Source organism: Lynx canadensis, chromosome B4 (assembly GCF_007474595.2).
Source record: "Lynx canadensis isolate LIC74 chromosome B4, mLynCan4.pri.v2, whole genome shotgun sequence".
Lineage (NCBI taxonomy): Eukaryota > Metazoa > Chordata > Mammalia > Carnivora > Felidae > Lynx > Lynx canadensis.
This window is the reverse complement of record NC_044309.1, coordinates 30,320,992-30,336,619: the sequence shown is the minus strand read 5'-3', so window position 1 is coordinate 30,336,619 and position 15,628 is coordinate 30,320,992. Positions and strand designations below refer to the sequence as shown.

The following is a 15,628-nucleotide window of genomic DNA, read 5'->3' as shown; positions in this document are numbered from 1 at the left end:
GAAGGGTATCTTCTCTACAATGTAGTTTAGAATTCTGAATTTTTTTTTATTCTATTTCTTTTTGTTTTTAACGTTTAAAAAAATCTTCTTCTGGGGCACCTGGGTGGCTCAGTCAGTTAAGCATCCAACTTCGGCTCAGATCATGATCTCACAGTTTGTGGGTTCGAGCCCTGCATTGGGCTCTGTGCTGACAGCTCAGAGCCTGGAGCCTGCTTCAGATTCTGTGTCTCCCTCTCTCTCTGCCCTTCTCCCACTCATGCTCTGTTTCTCTCTCTCTCTCTAAAAAATGAATAAACATTAAATTTTTTTTTTTAATCTTGTTCCATTGTATTCTGGACATCATTGTTTCAGATAAGAAATAAGGCATTATTTGTTTTGCTATTTCCCTCGTATGTAATTGTTTGTAATTTGGCTTATTTCTGTATATTTGGCTTTTAGAAATTTGACTATGACAGGCTTAATGTGGTTTATTTTGCATTTATCTTGTTTATGGTTCACTGAGCTTCTTGAATGTGTAAGTTGATGTTTTCCATCAAATTTAGGAACATTTGAGTCATTCCTTCCTTTTATTTATTTATTTTTTTATATTTTTTTTAACAATTATTTATTTTTGAGAGACAGAGAGAGGCAGAGTATGAGTAGGGGAGGGGCAGAGAGAGAGGGAGACACAGAATTCGAAGCAGGCTTCAGGCTCCGAGCTGTCAGCACAGAGCCTGACACAGGGCCCGAACTCACAAACTGTGAGATAATGATCTGAGCCAAAGTCGGATGCTCAACCGACTGAACAACCCAGGCGCTTCCCCTTTTCTTTTTGAAAGAGAACTTTTTATTACAGTTATGTGCAGAACATTCAGCAGGGTACACTTAGCCATTTGGTGGCCAGTTCTTTAGCCTTTGCCTTTTCCAACTTGGCAATGTGAGCCACCAGCTTTGGACCCAGGATGTTGCCTCCTTACTGATGGTGGATCTTACCATATCTGTCACTATAATTGGTCCTGATAGCTTCCACCAGCTTAGCCAGAGCTCCTCTGTCTTCCAAGTTAACCTCCATGAAGCCAACAGTGTGCAGGTCTTCCTGTGGGCCAAATGCCCCAGCCTGGCCTTCCTTTTGATAATGCAGTAGGGAACTACCATCTTATGACACAGGGCAGGCCAGAAAACCACCATCTCAATGGGATCCACATCAAGTGCAATCATTGCTACTGAGCCTTCTTGTTTTCCACCAAAGTTGTGACAATATTAACCCTAGCTCAAAGGACATGTTACCTCTTAGTGGGGACATTCCCCTTGAGGGAGATTTCTTCTTAGCCCCAGCCAACAATTTCTGATTCTTCTCTTGCTTTGTCTCTGGACTGTATTTGTGGGCCACCTTAAGTAGTTGAGTAGCTGTTTGGTGGTCCAAGCCCTGGGTGAACTGGTTAATTGTGGGAAGCACTTTAAGACATTAATAGAGAATAGCCCTTTGACACTGCAGCTGGATGTAGCAAGGCCATCTGACAAAGTGGGTAAGGTCCCTTTTGAGCTGGAAGTCTTGTCCAAAGCCAAAATTCGTGAGCCTTTTCTCAAACAGGGGATTGACTACCTTGTTGGCTTCCTGCTTCTTCATGACAGCAGGGGCTGGAGCCACCTTTTTCCTCTTAGCCTTCTTTCCTTTGGATCTTGGCTGGCTGGAGGAGAGAGCTCTCTATTTCTTAAAATATTATCATTCACTTTTTCTGGGGTTCTAATTCCAACAGAAGTTAGAAATTGTATATTATGCCACAGATTTCTGAGCATCTTTACTTTTCTTCCACCTATTTCTTTTTCCATTTTTCAGACTGGATTGTTTATATCAATCTGTCTCCTTGGTCCTGACTTATTTTCAGTATACCATTAATTATTTCTGAATTTTAAAAATCCTAAGTTATTGAAGTCTTGTTCAAGAATTACATTTCCTTTTTTCTCTCTTTCTTTTTTTTTTGTTTCCATCCCTCCGCTGAGACTCTCTAACAATTCATAATTATGACACTATTTTTCTTTAAATCCTTGAACATATTTATTATATCTGTTTTAATATTTAGAGTACTAACTCCAATGTTGGCTTCACCTGAAGATACATTACCTGGTTTTTTTTCTTGATTATTGGTCAAATTTTTCTATTTTTTAAATATCTAGTAATTTTTATTGCATTCTCAACAGCATAGATGATAAATCTTAGAGTTTTAAGATTCTGTGGTCTTCTTCCTGGCAAGTATTGACTTCTACTCTGGTAGACTGTCCAGTCACTAACTAATCAAGTTGAACTTGTGTACAGATAGTTTTATTTTAAGATTTTTAAGGTCATACCTGTGGTAGGCCTTCCTCTGGGACTTGGTTCTTATTCCTAAAACAAGTGGCTTTTCTGCTGTGTCAAATGGATCCAAAATGGATACAAGGTCTTTCCACTGAAACTGGACTAGAACCCCAGCATCTTATAGCTCTGTTCAACTTCTAGTAACCCAGTTACACTTTCTACTCTGTTGCTGCTCTCCAGGAAGCCATTCATTGCTTATCTTGTGCATACTCAGCTAAATCCTCTGCCATGATCTACTCCATTGCACGGCTGCCCTTCCCAGTGCCCTGTCTCACAGATTCTAGTTACTTTAAATGTCTTATACTTGATTTCTACTTTCTTCACTCAGGACGATCATCAAGCTCTGCTTGGGCTCCACCTCCCTAGGCCATAGTCAGGAAATTTTCCCTACGCAGAGATGGCATGATTGCAAGTTTACCTTCTCTCAGGGATAGCAGGCTAGCACTAACTGTTTTTCAAAGCCTGCAATAATTGCCTCATATATTTTGTCCAGTTTTATAGTTATTCTCAATAGGAGAGTTAGTTTTGCATCATTTACTGTATCATAGACAGAATCAGACTTTCCTGGCTGAGGATTCTTAAATGCAACCTGATTACTTACTGAGACGTATAAAGTTCTTTGATCTTCCTGTAATTATCTAGTTTATTTCTTGTCGCTGACCACTTCTCCAACCATAGCTTTTTCTCCCAAAAGTCTTCTCATACTTTTCCCCTTTGCTTACTTGCTGCTTGAAAAATCATGAGATTGTTTTGTCTAGAGTAGACATATGTGACTTCAAGAGCTAAAAATGGCCTATGTTAGGGGGCAAAATATGAACTCAGTTTTAACATACCTTTAAAGTCTCTACAGTACATCACATGAGTACTTGGGTTTTTATCTTTATTATTTCGTATCATTTACATTAATGAACACTTGAGTTCTTCTTAGTCCTATGCTAGGCACAGAATATGTTTTTAGGGTATAGAATAACAAACTCTGTCCTAAGGACTTTGTTTACTTTGAGGGTAGGAATAAGGCTATTTCTAGATTGCCATTTCCATTCAAAGTAATTTGTGTAAATGCATGAATCCATCAACTTTCTTTCCTTCTTTTCCCTTTCCCTTCCTTTCTCTGTCCCATCCTTCTATTTCTCCTTCAGCCAATATTTACAAATAGCCTCATAGGTGCTTGGAAGCCCAAAATATCAGTATCTTTTGGGGGCATCCTATAGTTTCTTAAACTCTCAGCATTATCTTAAATTCCATGGCAGGACTAAAATTTCCCTAGAATTCTGCCATCTTTCCAGGAGCAAAAGTAATGACAGTAATATTGGGTGTCTTCTGGTCTCTGGCCTAACTGATCAAAAGGAGGTATTTTGGCATCTTACTGAGGAATCTCTGTGAACAATCAGATACATGATTCATAAAAAGTGCTCTTGGGAGATCTATCCAAGAACAACAATGAGTTCAGAACTTTTCTGTTCAATCAGGGACATCTTTGTCTGGATATGCTCTGAATTTTTATTTATTTGTTTATTTTTCTCTTTATAGCAGAGATGATTTCAAGTATTAATCTGAAAACATCCCAGAATAGATCTAGCTGTCCAAGGAATAATGCAAACATTCACAAAACAGTATTAATTTGTAGAATTTGGTAAACACATGTGATTGTGTTCTTTTTCTTTATTCTATTTCCATTTTTTCCATACTATTAACTCAAAGTAATATATAGTGATAGAGGTAAAGATGTATAAATATCATAGTATTCTTTCACGTAAGGGATTACTTTCTTCCTTTTAATATTACTTTTTATTACACTAATTATATTTTAACATAGGCTTACTGTTCAAAAATACACACTCCATAATCAGAGTAAAACATTGTCCTTAACTTCCTCTCTCAATTCAAATGGATTCCTTTTACTATATATGTATTTCATTTGAGTCCGGTTTAAATTTTTAAAATGTGCTGAAAATCACCTGTAGGTATGAGGGAAACATCTAAAACTGAAGTAGCAATGAGGCTTATAACTCTCAAGAACTTGGAGATCCCTGCCCTCTACTCTCAAAGTTTGATCCCTCTCAGATACTCGTTATATGGTGTCATTTCGACATTTAGAAAAATGACCTATGGTAGTCATATAAGCTACAGTGAAATTTTTTTTTTTGTTCATAAAATATTTGACTTTCCAGATCTTCTGATTCTGAGTGTTTTTACTTTATACCAAGGCAATTCATTTTCACTTTTGCACTTCTTTCAAGATCTCTAATATTCTTCAATTCTAAAATCACTGACTGATGGCATACAAGTGTTAGTTTTTTAAAGGCACAGACTCTATTATTTTCTCTCCATTTTCTGTTTTCTTTTCATTACTGTAGAAATTTGTATCAATTTTTAGACAATTTGTTGTCCACACACCAAGATAAAAGTAAAGGATGGATGAGCAATTTCTTTACCCATTGACTCCACTCAGTGAGCAAGAGACTGTGCTGAGTGTATGCATGTGGCACACAGAATAATATTTCCATCTGTGTCCCCAAATATGATGCATGAAAAGCAAAAAATACACGCATTGGCATTTGGAAATTAATTCATACCTACATAGGAATGCAGGGTACAGGTAACCAGCCCCCTATCACAGCAGTTAATAACTTTGTGTAGAGATGAGGGAAAAGAAGACCTTGCTCTAAGGCCAAACCCAAGAAAGCTGTTTCGGACTATTGCCAACTGAATCCCTTTACAGTTTCGCAATCATGAAAGGTTTTATAATTATTCTGTCTATAAATTTCTCTGTTCTACATGAACTCACTATGTGAAAGGGGCAAGGACTTGCCTTGTAGAGGAAAGGTAGTGTCTTAGGTAAACTGGCCTCCACTAGCTACAGTGCTAAGGTCTTCGAGACAATTTAAGTATAGCAGATATTTGGTATGATGGTGATAATGTTTTTAAAGTTCTTTTCACCTACATATTCTATACCATAATCCTTTCATTGGATTCAGAATCCAGATTATGAGCAGATATGTTGGGTTTTTATTGATGAAATCTTCTAAAGCAAAATATATAATTTGAGCTCAGGCACGCATAGTTTGTTACTAATTATACTCTCTTGATTGACAATATTGTTAATAACCAATGACCTAATTTGCATTATATTATGGGTGTAAGAAGAGAATCAAAATGAAGAAAATAAAAAATTTGCCCTTTGCAGCACTGTGTTTCATGAACAGTATAAAACTCCTGCTGGTGAAACACGTGTTTCTACAAACATGAAGCCAAGAACAAACCACTGCAAATATTTAAACTCAATCAGACCAGTTATTAGACGTCGTGTAAATAATGAAAGGAAAAGAACGAGCTGGTTTGAATCATAAATAATTAAAGGAAAAATATCAGCTGACTTAAATTCTTTCTCTTAAATAGTCTGTGTAATTAGAAACAGAGATATTCTCATATTCTGTCTCTCTCTCTCTCTCTCTCTCCCTCTCTCCCAATCTTTTAAAAAGTCAGAATGCTGTGTCTTCTATATATTCTCACTTAAAAAAAAATCTTGGAGTGTTTAAAATGTATGCAATTTCAACTTTTGATTGGTCAAAAAAAATCATAAAACTAATTTAAATATGCACACTGATTAAAATATGAAATTAAGGATTAACTCCAATTTTATAATTGTGAGTTAACTACCCTTCTGTCAGGGATATTTGTTTTACTATCTTTATTTCAGAAATATACCATAAGGTCCTGTGAAGAATGTATTTAGTATGTTAAATATACAGTTATTCCTACAACTCTTTAAGATTTTTTGTTTTTACTTAGAGAAATATGGACACATGTGGGAGAAAAGAAAACCCAAATGAGACTAGAATAAAACAAAGAAATAAAGTAGGAATAAGAAAAAGTATTAAATAATGTACAAATAAAAAGATATCAGGGTGATTACAGAAAAAAACTATTAAGTAACTTTAGAATTATAATACTTTCAGGGTCACCTGTGTGGCTTAGTCAGTTGAGCGTCCAACTCTTGATCTTGGTTTATGTCATAAACTCTTGATTTCAGCTCAGGTCATAATCTCACAGTTCATGAGTTCAAGCACCACATCAAGCTCTGTGCTGGTGGAGCATAGCCTACTTAGGATTCTCTCTCCTCTCTGCCCCTCCCCCACTTGTGTGCCCGCTTGCTCTTTGTCTCAAAAACTAAATAAATAAATGTATTTTAAAAATTGTAATACTTCCATGCCATTTTTATGGTTAACAACAATAACATAAAAGGTTTGGGGGATGATAATTTTGTCAAGTTGGAGGTTAAATTTTACCCAGAAAGAAACATAAAAGGACAGTATTTTCAAAAAGTTCCACACAATATAGTTCTGGCACTCTTGCCTGATAATGAAATGTTAACATTAGCAATACTTGTCAGTGCTTCTAACATTGCAAATGGTTAAAAACATTGCTGAAGGAAAACCACCCAGCAGGACCAACAGATTCATCAGCCTGCAGCTCTGTGCTTCCGCTGCTAGTCGTGGCCTGCGCATTCTCTAGCATTTCACCTCCACAAATGAGCACCGCCATTCCTCAGCCCCCAGTACATCTGTTGTACAAGCTTCGGATCAGAGCGTAGAAATAGGGACAAATGCCACCCACTTCAGTGCACTTGCTGCTCTACCAACTGTTAGCAATTGTATGGCATGTTGTCTGCTTTCTCGGTCTCTCAGTTCATGTGTTTCTGGAAGGTAGCTGACAGGTAAAGAGTATGACTTTCCTGCCAAAATCCCCACCCCCACAGTGAAAGAGGTGGTTTTCTGTTCTCTAGAAATAAACAGAGAACATAAAGAAAAATATGGAAATAGGAAAAATCTGTCATAGCACTACCAGCCTGAAAATGACTAGAGAGATCATGTCATCCATACAGGCAGATATGTCAGCCATTCATTCATTTATGCATTCAACAGATATATATTGACTATATTGTGTGCAGAACTGATGTTTAAATAGATACATATCAATAAAACGAATGAATCTTAAGGTACAATTGAACAGGGCACAATAAGTGACAATAAGAACTGGTTTCATTTTATTACTATATTATTTTAGAGAACCTAAATATGTGTTGTTTTTACAAATTTGGTATTCTTGTGTTGCTCCTAGCAGTGAGTATTTCAACACAAATATGAAAGAATATATACTCGACCATCTCGTGCTATGTAGGCGAAAGAAGTGGGGATGGAGACAAAAGTTCACCTTTTTTAAAGGCAGGACTAAACATAGGATTGGATGGGCTGAGATGAAGGTGAAATCATTGGCAGAAGGGAGGAGAGTCCTCGGAGAAAGCAGATCTGACCCTACCCTTACACATGATCAATTACAAAACATCTCTCTTAGAGAGAAACCAAGATCCTAGCAAGCCCCTGGGGAAGAAGTGGAGACTTCCTACTCATTTCTGGTTAGTGATCACTTCTGTCTCCAGATCCACTATCTGTACCTTAGATGAGTTTTGGACTTAATTGCATACAAAATAGCAGAAATCAGAAGTGGAAGAGAATTTAACATCTCTCAAGTAGGTAATCTGTTTATTTTATACATGAGTCCCAGAGAAATGGGATGACCTGCCCAGGGTCACACAGCAGGTGTTGATATTTAGAATGCAAATTTCCTGAAGTCCAGCCTTTTTCTAAAGGGATCCTTGACAGGGGTCTTCGGAAAAAAGTGACCCAACACCCTCTTTAATTTGGAATAAAAGTGTGTTGTCTAACAATAATTTTCTTGGAATGCCAATTATATTCAAAGCCATTCTTTTCCTTATTTGTTAACATTGTTGAATTTCTAGCAACTGTGCAATTTGGATGAAATTACATCGGTAGGTTGGTATATCAGTCTACACCATGAAAACCAGTGCTGGAAAGCCAGTTGTCAAACATTTGCCAGCACACTACTGATTACATCAGTTGTTAAATTTATAATTGAATAAAATATTCACGTATCAATTTTGAATAGTCTTTCAATGGACCGATTCTATCCAGCAATACCGTGGCCTGAATATAATAACCACACTTAATAAATAAATAATATGACCAGGGATTTTCTTTTCTCTCCATGAGTCACTTCAAACATCCTGTGAGGCACCCACTTGAATAAAAAAAAAAAAAAAAAAAAAAAAAAACTTTAAGTTAAAGACAGCATTATCTGGAGGGCTTAGTCTTTGAAAGCTTAAATGAGTACTCAATGTCTGAATGCTGTAAACAACTAGAACTAGACAGAACATTTGGAATTATAAATGTTTATATCAATACTAGTCCCTTGCCTTCTCACTAATCTGAACATATAGACCATCCCAGGATTGAGAAACTTTCCTAAGGCAAGAAAAGACCTTGGCTTTCTCCCATACCTACCTCAGTATAGTGAATAATACTACACTCCAGAAAGCTCAAGTCTTATTCACACAGAAGACTTCTAGTCTTAGCTGCTTTCTTGAAATTGTGATTTAGTGGAATATTTGGTGTATAATTATATATGCTAAGTGATCTTGAATAACCGTATCTGCTAAATCAGATGATCTGGTCATTTTCTTCTTCATAGAAGAAATAAACAATTTGAATTCACCATGAAATAGAAGCTTCATTGGCAAATAGTAGTTAGTGGTGGGCGGCTTTTTAAGCCTCAATGTTTTTTTCTATTTGATTTACTTAATTGAGCTAATGGGTTCTATGATCGGCTGAATAGTCCGGTAGCTAAAGTCATCATTAGCTATTTTCTTGGCTAACACAATAATGACCCTTAAATTGTCTCCAGTATTTCCCATTACCTTTGAAAACATGTGGAATGTCAGAAGCCCTAACAGGAAACATATGATATGATATTTATGGGAAATATTTTTTTGCAACTAGTAGCTATCACAAAGCCCTTTTAAGTGTCAAGAGAAAATAGTGAAACAAATCATTGAACAAAACAGTGAAGGATCTGAAGAGAGGATTTCGTCTTGAAAAATACTAGAATCAATGGATACTGGGATGATTTAGAAATTCTCTAGCCCAATCATTTCATTTTATGGTTAAGAAAACCAAGGCTGGAGATGATAATTACCTTACAAAGATAACATAGCTAACAGGTGGCAGCCAAAATTAGAACTCATTTTTTTTTCCATTGAAGAGTGTATTTCTTGAACTAATCTATTAAAAATATGCTTTACTTAAGAGGTACTTAAAGATACTCCAAATCCCAAGTGGTTTATTTTCCCCCATTCTCTTTCTTTTCCTCCCCTTCTCTCTCTCCCTCCCTCTTTCTCTCTCTCTGTCTCTCCCTCCCTCTCTCTCCTTCCTCCCCTCTTTCTCATAAACATAAATTATAATTCATTCACAATATTATTGTAAAAGCCCTGAATTCACTGCAAAGGATAGAAGAAGCAAGAGAATAAAAGCACGACTGAAACAGCTCTGGAGCTCAGTTTGCAGCCTGGAGAGGACACTGTGTTGTATTACAAATGATAGAAACAGGAAAGGAAGGAGAGAGAAGAGTTGGAGTACAATTGCTGAGTGTGGATTGAGTATAAAGGCAGCCACCCTTTAGATTCCAGGGTGGATCATTAGTGGTGTGATGCAGGCTGGAATTTCACAGGTGGACAATTCCTCACTGGAGTCATGCATTTGGGGTCCAATCCTGGGGTTTCATCATTTTTCCTCTGTGTAGTGAAATTCAAGGATAATGATTTTTGTTAAGCAAATTCACAAAAGAATGACTGGCTGTACCTAAGCTTACCTTGTTAAATCACAATGTGGAAAATCATTGCCACCGGGCCTGGAATACCTGTCAACTGGCCATCACATTCTCTCCCCTGCAGCAAAATCTATGAGCTGCTCGAAGCAGTGGATATGCATTATTTATTTTTGTAGGCCCAGCACCCAGTGTAATGTTTGTCATATTGAAGGTACTTGAGAAATGTATAGTGAAAGAATGAATAAAGAAATGAATTACTAGAAGGCTGCTGGTTGAGCATGAAATCTGGCAAAGAGAGTTAGACGATTCTAAGAAAGAGTGTCAACTCACAATTGTAAATGGATATAGAGGCTAGGAAGGATCTTCACTACATTCTCAGCATCCAATCAACTCAGAGGCAATGACAGGATCAAATCTCTGAACCCATAAGTGTGAGGGTCATACTCTGTGCCACTGTGAACTCATTATAGATGATACAATCTTGTGAGGACACTTGGAAACTTGGCAGCTGGTCCTCCTTGGCCACTCCCCACTCTCATCATCTACCTCAGTTTGAATCAGCTCCAGCTCCAGAACATGAGGAAGATAGGAATTGATATCCCAAGTCAGCAGAATACCCACACTCTCCGCACAGGGCTACATAGGGTGATTGTTTCTAGAAGGCAACTGAGTAGTCCTCAGGTTCCAAAATGACTGAATTATTGTTGATGGATGTTATTCTCCAAATTCCCCAAAGTAACATGAAAACAAAATGAATTTCACCTACAGCAGCTGATCCTCAGTTGGTGGTTCTGTTGAATTTTCTCTACCTATTTAGAAGGTAAATTTATTCTTAAGTAAATTATAGTTGATTTTTTTTCTTTTATTTTAATTTTAAAATTGCATACAGTAAAATTTGACTTTTTGTGTACAGTTGAAATGGAACACATGTACAGAATCATGTGGCTCTCAGCACAATCTGGAAACAGAGAGGTTTCCTTAGTCTCCCCGAACTCCCTCCTGCTAGCCTTTTATAATCACGCCATTCCCATTCCCCAGCTTCTGGGAACAATGATATTGTTTGTCTTTTTTGAGAATGTTATATAAATGGAAGAGTATAATATGTAACCTTTGAGACTGGCTTTTTTCTCTCAACAGAATACCTTTTAATTATTCATCAAAAGTATTGCATGTATCAATAGTTCATTCCTTTTAATGGCAAGTAATATTCCATTGCATGGATGTACCACAGCTCATGTAACCACTCACCTGTTAAAAGAAATTTGAGTTCTTTCCAGTATAGGGCAATTATGAACAGAAATTCTGTAAAATTTGTGTACAGGTTTTCTTTTTTTTCTTCCTAATTTTTATTTAAATTCTAGTTAGTGAGTATACAGTGCAATATTGGTTTCAGGAGTAGTATTCAGTGATTCATCACTTACAGACAACACCCAGTGATCATCACAAGTGCCCTCCTTAATGCCCATCACCCATCTAGCCCATCCCTCACCCACTTCCCTCCATCAACACTCAGATTGTTCTCTATCTTTATTTTTATTTTTTTAGAGAGAAAGAGAAAATATAAGAGGGGGAGGGACAGAGAGAGAGAGAGAGAGAGAGAGAGAGAATCTTAAGCAGGTTCCATGTCCAGTGAGATTTCATGACCCTGAGATCATGACCTGAGCTGAAATCAAGAGGCTTAACAGACTAAGCCACCCCGACATCTCCGTTCTCTATCTTTAAGAGTCTCTCACGGTTGTTTCCCTCTCTCTTTTTCTTCCCTCCCATACGTTCATCTGTTTTGTTTCTTAAATTCCCATATGAGTGAAATCATGTATTTGTTTTTCTCTGATTGACTTATTAAGCTTAGTATAATGCATTCTAGCTTCATCCATGTCATTGCAAAGGGCAAGATTTCATTTTTTGATGGCTGAGTAATATTCCCTTTCATATATATACCACATCTTCTTTATCCATTCATCAGCTGATAGACATTTGGGGTCTCTCCATAGTTTGGCTATTGTTGACAGTGCTGCTATAAACATCAGGGTGCATGTACCCCTGAAAATCTGTATTTTTGTGTACAGGATTTCTGTGAATATATTTTTATCTCTCCTTGGTAAAATACTTAGAAGTGGATTGCTGGATTATGGAGTAAGTATATATTTACTTTATTAGAAATTGCCAAAGTGTGTTTTCTAGAGTAGCTGGGTCATCTTCCCACCAAAAGTGTATGAGGGTTTCTGTAGCTCAGTTATCCTTGCCAGCACTTGCTACATTTTAGATTCTCTAAGACCTATGTAGCACTAACTTACTGTGGTTTTAATTTGTATTTGCCTAATGACTGATAATATGGAGCATCTTTTTCATATGTATATTTGCCTTCCCTATACCCTCCGTGATGAAGTGTCTAAGTATTTCATCCATTCTTAAAATTTGGTTGTGTTCTTATAGTTGAATATTATGCACAGAGCAAATATTTTTATTTTTGACAAAGTCCAAATATTGAATTTCTGATGCATCAGGTTTTGCTGTCATGTGTAAAAACTCTGCCTTACTCCAGCTCTTGAAGATTTTCTATGTTTTCTTCTAAATGTTTTCTAGTCTTATTTTAATACTTTTAGATCTATGGTGCATTTGAGGGTTAAGCTCTTTATACAATCTAGGGGTTAGGTTAAAGTTTATCTTAATTTTTTGCAAATGAATGTTCAATTGTTCCAAACATTTGTCATAAAGGTTATCCTTTTCCCATTGAATTGCTTTTGCATGTTTTCAAAATCAATAGGCCATATTTGTGTGTGTCAATTTCTAGACAATTTCTGTTCCATTAATCAATGTGTGTATCTTTTCATCGATACCACACTGTCTTGATTACTACGAGTTCATAAATCAGTCTTGAAATTGGGTAGTACGATTCTTTCAACTTTGCTTTGCTTTTTCAATAGTGTTCTGACTGGTTTCTTTCTATTTCCATATCAATTTTAGAATCAGCTTGTCCACATTTATAAAATATCCTGCTGGGATTTTGATAGGAATTTCATTAAATCTGTAGATTAATTTATCTTTACTAGGTTGAACCTTCTAATATATGACCATGAAATGTCCCTCCATTTATTTAGGTCTTTGTTTTCTTTCCCTGGCATTTTATGTTCTATGCATACAGATTCTACATGTGCTTTGTCAGATTTATACCTAATATTTCTCTTTTTTAGAGCTATTGTAAATGATATATTGTACTTACTTAAGTTTTCAGTTGTTTGTTGCTTTTATATAGAAATACAACTAATGTTTGTGTGTTGATGTTGTATTCTGAAATCTTGCCAAACTTATCTATTAGTTCTAAGAGTATTTTTATAAATCCGTTGGATTATCTGTAAAGAAAATCATATTATCTGTGAACAGTGACAGTTTTATTTCTTCCTTTCTAATCTGGCCTCCATGAAGTCTGATGAGAAATCCCCAGTCATTTGCATTGTCATTCCCCTCTAAGTAATTTGTTGCTTTTCTCTGGTTGCTTTCCTGCTTTGTTTTGTATTTTGTTTTTTGTTTTTTGTGTTTTTTAGCTTGTCTTCAGTTCTCAGTTTGAATATGATATATCTGGGTGTGGAATTCTTTTTCTATATTTTATTTGTGGCTCATTCAGTTTCTTGAATCTATATATTTGTGTCTCTCATCAAAATTTGGAAGTTTTAGCCATTATTTTTTCAAATATTGTTCTGAATCTCACTTTTCTCCTTCTGGAATTCTGATGACATGCATTTAGACTTTTTTTTTCATTTAGAACTTTTGGCACTGTTTCATGATGCCAGATCCTTTTCCATCATTTTGATTTTTTATTCTCTTCTGTTCAGATTGGATAATACCTATTTTTTCTATCATCAAGTGCACTGAATCTTCACTCTTGTCATATTCATTCTGCCTTTGAGCCCATTTCGTGAATTTTTTTATTTTGTATTTGTATTTTGTATTTGACAGTCCTAAAATTCCTATGTGGTCTCACATACCTTGTTTTTTCTTTGATAAGACTGTATTTTAACGTTGTTTCAAGAATGTTTGTAGTTGCCTGCTCAAGCATTTTTATAGTAGCTGCTTTAAAGTATTTGTCAGAGAATCCAAAATCTATGTCATCTCATTGTAGGCATCTATTTGTTGTCTTTTTTTCATGTGAATTAATATTTCCTGATTCTTTCTATGTTATACAATTTTGAATTTTGTCATTACCATTATGAATAACATATTATAGGGCCCTAGATCTTGATTAAGTGCTATTGAGAATTTTGATATTTTTGTTTTAGCAAACAATTTGATTTGGTTGAGTCATGACTACCCTTATTTCAGTTGTCATTCCCATGTCAGTTTGGTTTTGAAAACCTCTATAGTGCTTGCCACTCAGAACTGTCCCATATGTGTACCACCTGGAGCCAGTCTGGGACACAGGTAATGGTCTATCCTTTAGTTTAGCTTTCAAGGTGTACCTGCCTCAGCTGTTTGGGTGTCAATCCAGACATGAGCAGCTCAAGGGGGGGCCAGGAGTTCACTTTACTTTATAAGTTTGCTTTCCTGAGCTTCTTTCTTTCTATGACCACACCAGTACTTTCCAGTTCCTTGGGGCTCCTTTTTTCAGTCCTCAAGCCAGCAGATGGGGGCTTAAATTATCGCAGTCTACCATGCACTTCCTGTGACCATGCCTGTGTCCTGGGCCTAGAGGAAGAAAGACAGATATAAAAATATGCCATCAGGATTGTCTTGTCCCCTTGAGATCACGGTTTCTTCTCTCAGAGTTTTAGATTCTTGCACAACCCCATTGTTTCAGCCACCAGTGGAGATATACAGATGACCTTGGGAATAGGGTACAAATAAACAGAGAAAAAATAAAAACAAAAAAGATAAAAAGAATAACAGGGTACCCCTCCACCCCCTCTCTGAGAGTTAAGAGCTCCCCTTCATGTTCCTAGAGCCAGAACCGGTGGTCATCTTCTAGCTCTTTCTATTTCTGTGTCCTGAGACCATCTTCCAGGTTTCAGGCTGTGTTGAGTTCAGGCCAGGGGATACAGCAAAGGAGAAACCAAATGGTAAACGTCACCAATTCAATGGAATTTCCAATTCAGACATATACCCCAGTGTGTCAGCTTACTATTTCCTTTTTAGAGGCCTTGAACAACTGTTCTATGTATTCTACCAAGTGAAAAGACCAGGTGGAGAGTGGTTCTTCATCTTAGAGGAGGGGGAAGATTGCTGGTGGAATTTTAAGTCCCTATTCTTGAAGAAAAAGCTGATAATTATAACCCTGAATCTGATAGGTTCAATATTGGGGACACTTATTTGGAAATTTTTATTATATTTTCAAACTTCCAGAAAAGTTGAAAGAATAGTACAAGAAATTCTCTTATGCTTTTTACCCAGACTTACTAATATCTTACATTTTGTCCCATCTGCTGTATCATTCTTTTTCCATCTCTCTCTAGATAGATGTAGATAGATAATTTGTCTTCCTGAGTCATTGAAAACTAAGTTGGAAACATCATGTCCATTCCGTAACTACTTCATTGTGTGTTTCCTTGGAACAGAGAACATTCTCCTACATAATCACAGTACAATTATCAAAGTCAAATAGCTTAATATTGATGTAATGTC

The 15,628-nt window shown here is 36.5% G+C and overlaps 1 pseudogene; it reads right to left on the bottom strand.

The window, feature by feature from the left end:
- Positions 1-850: 850 nt before the first annotated feature.
- On the bottom strand, positions 851-6,877 carry LOC115518626 (annotated as a pseudogene).
- Positions 6,878-15,628: the final 8,751 nt, after the last annotated feature.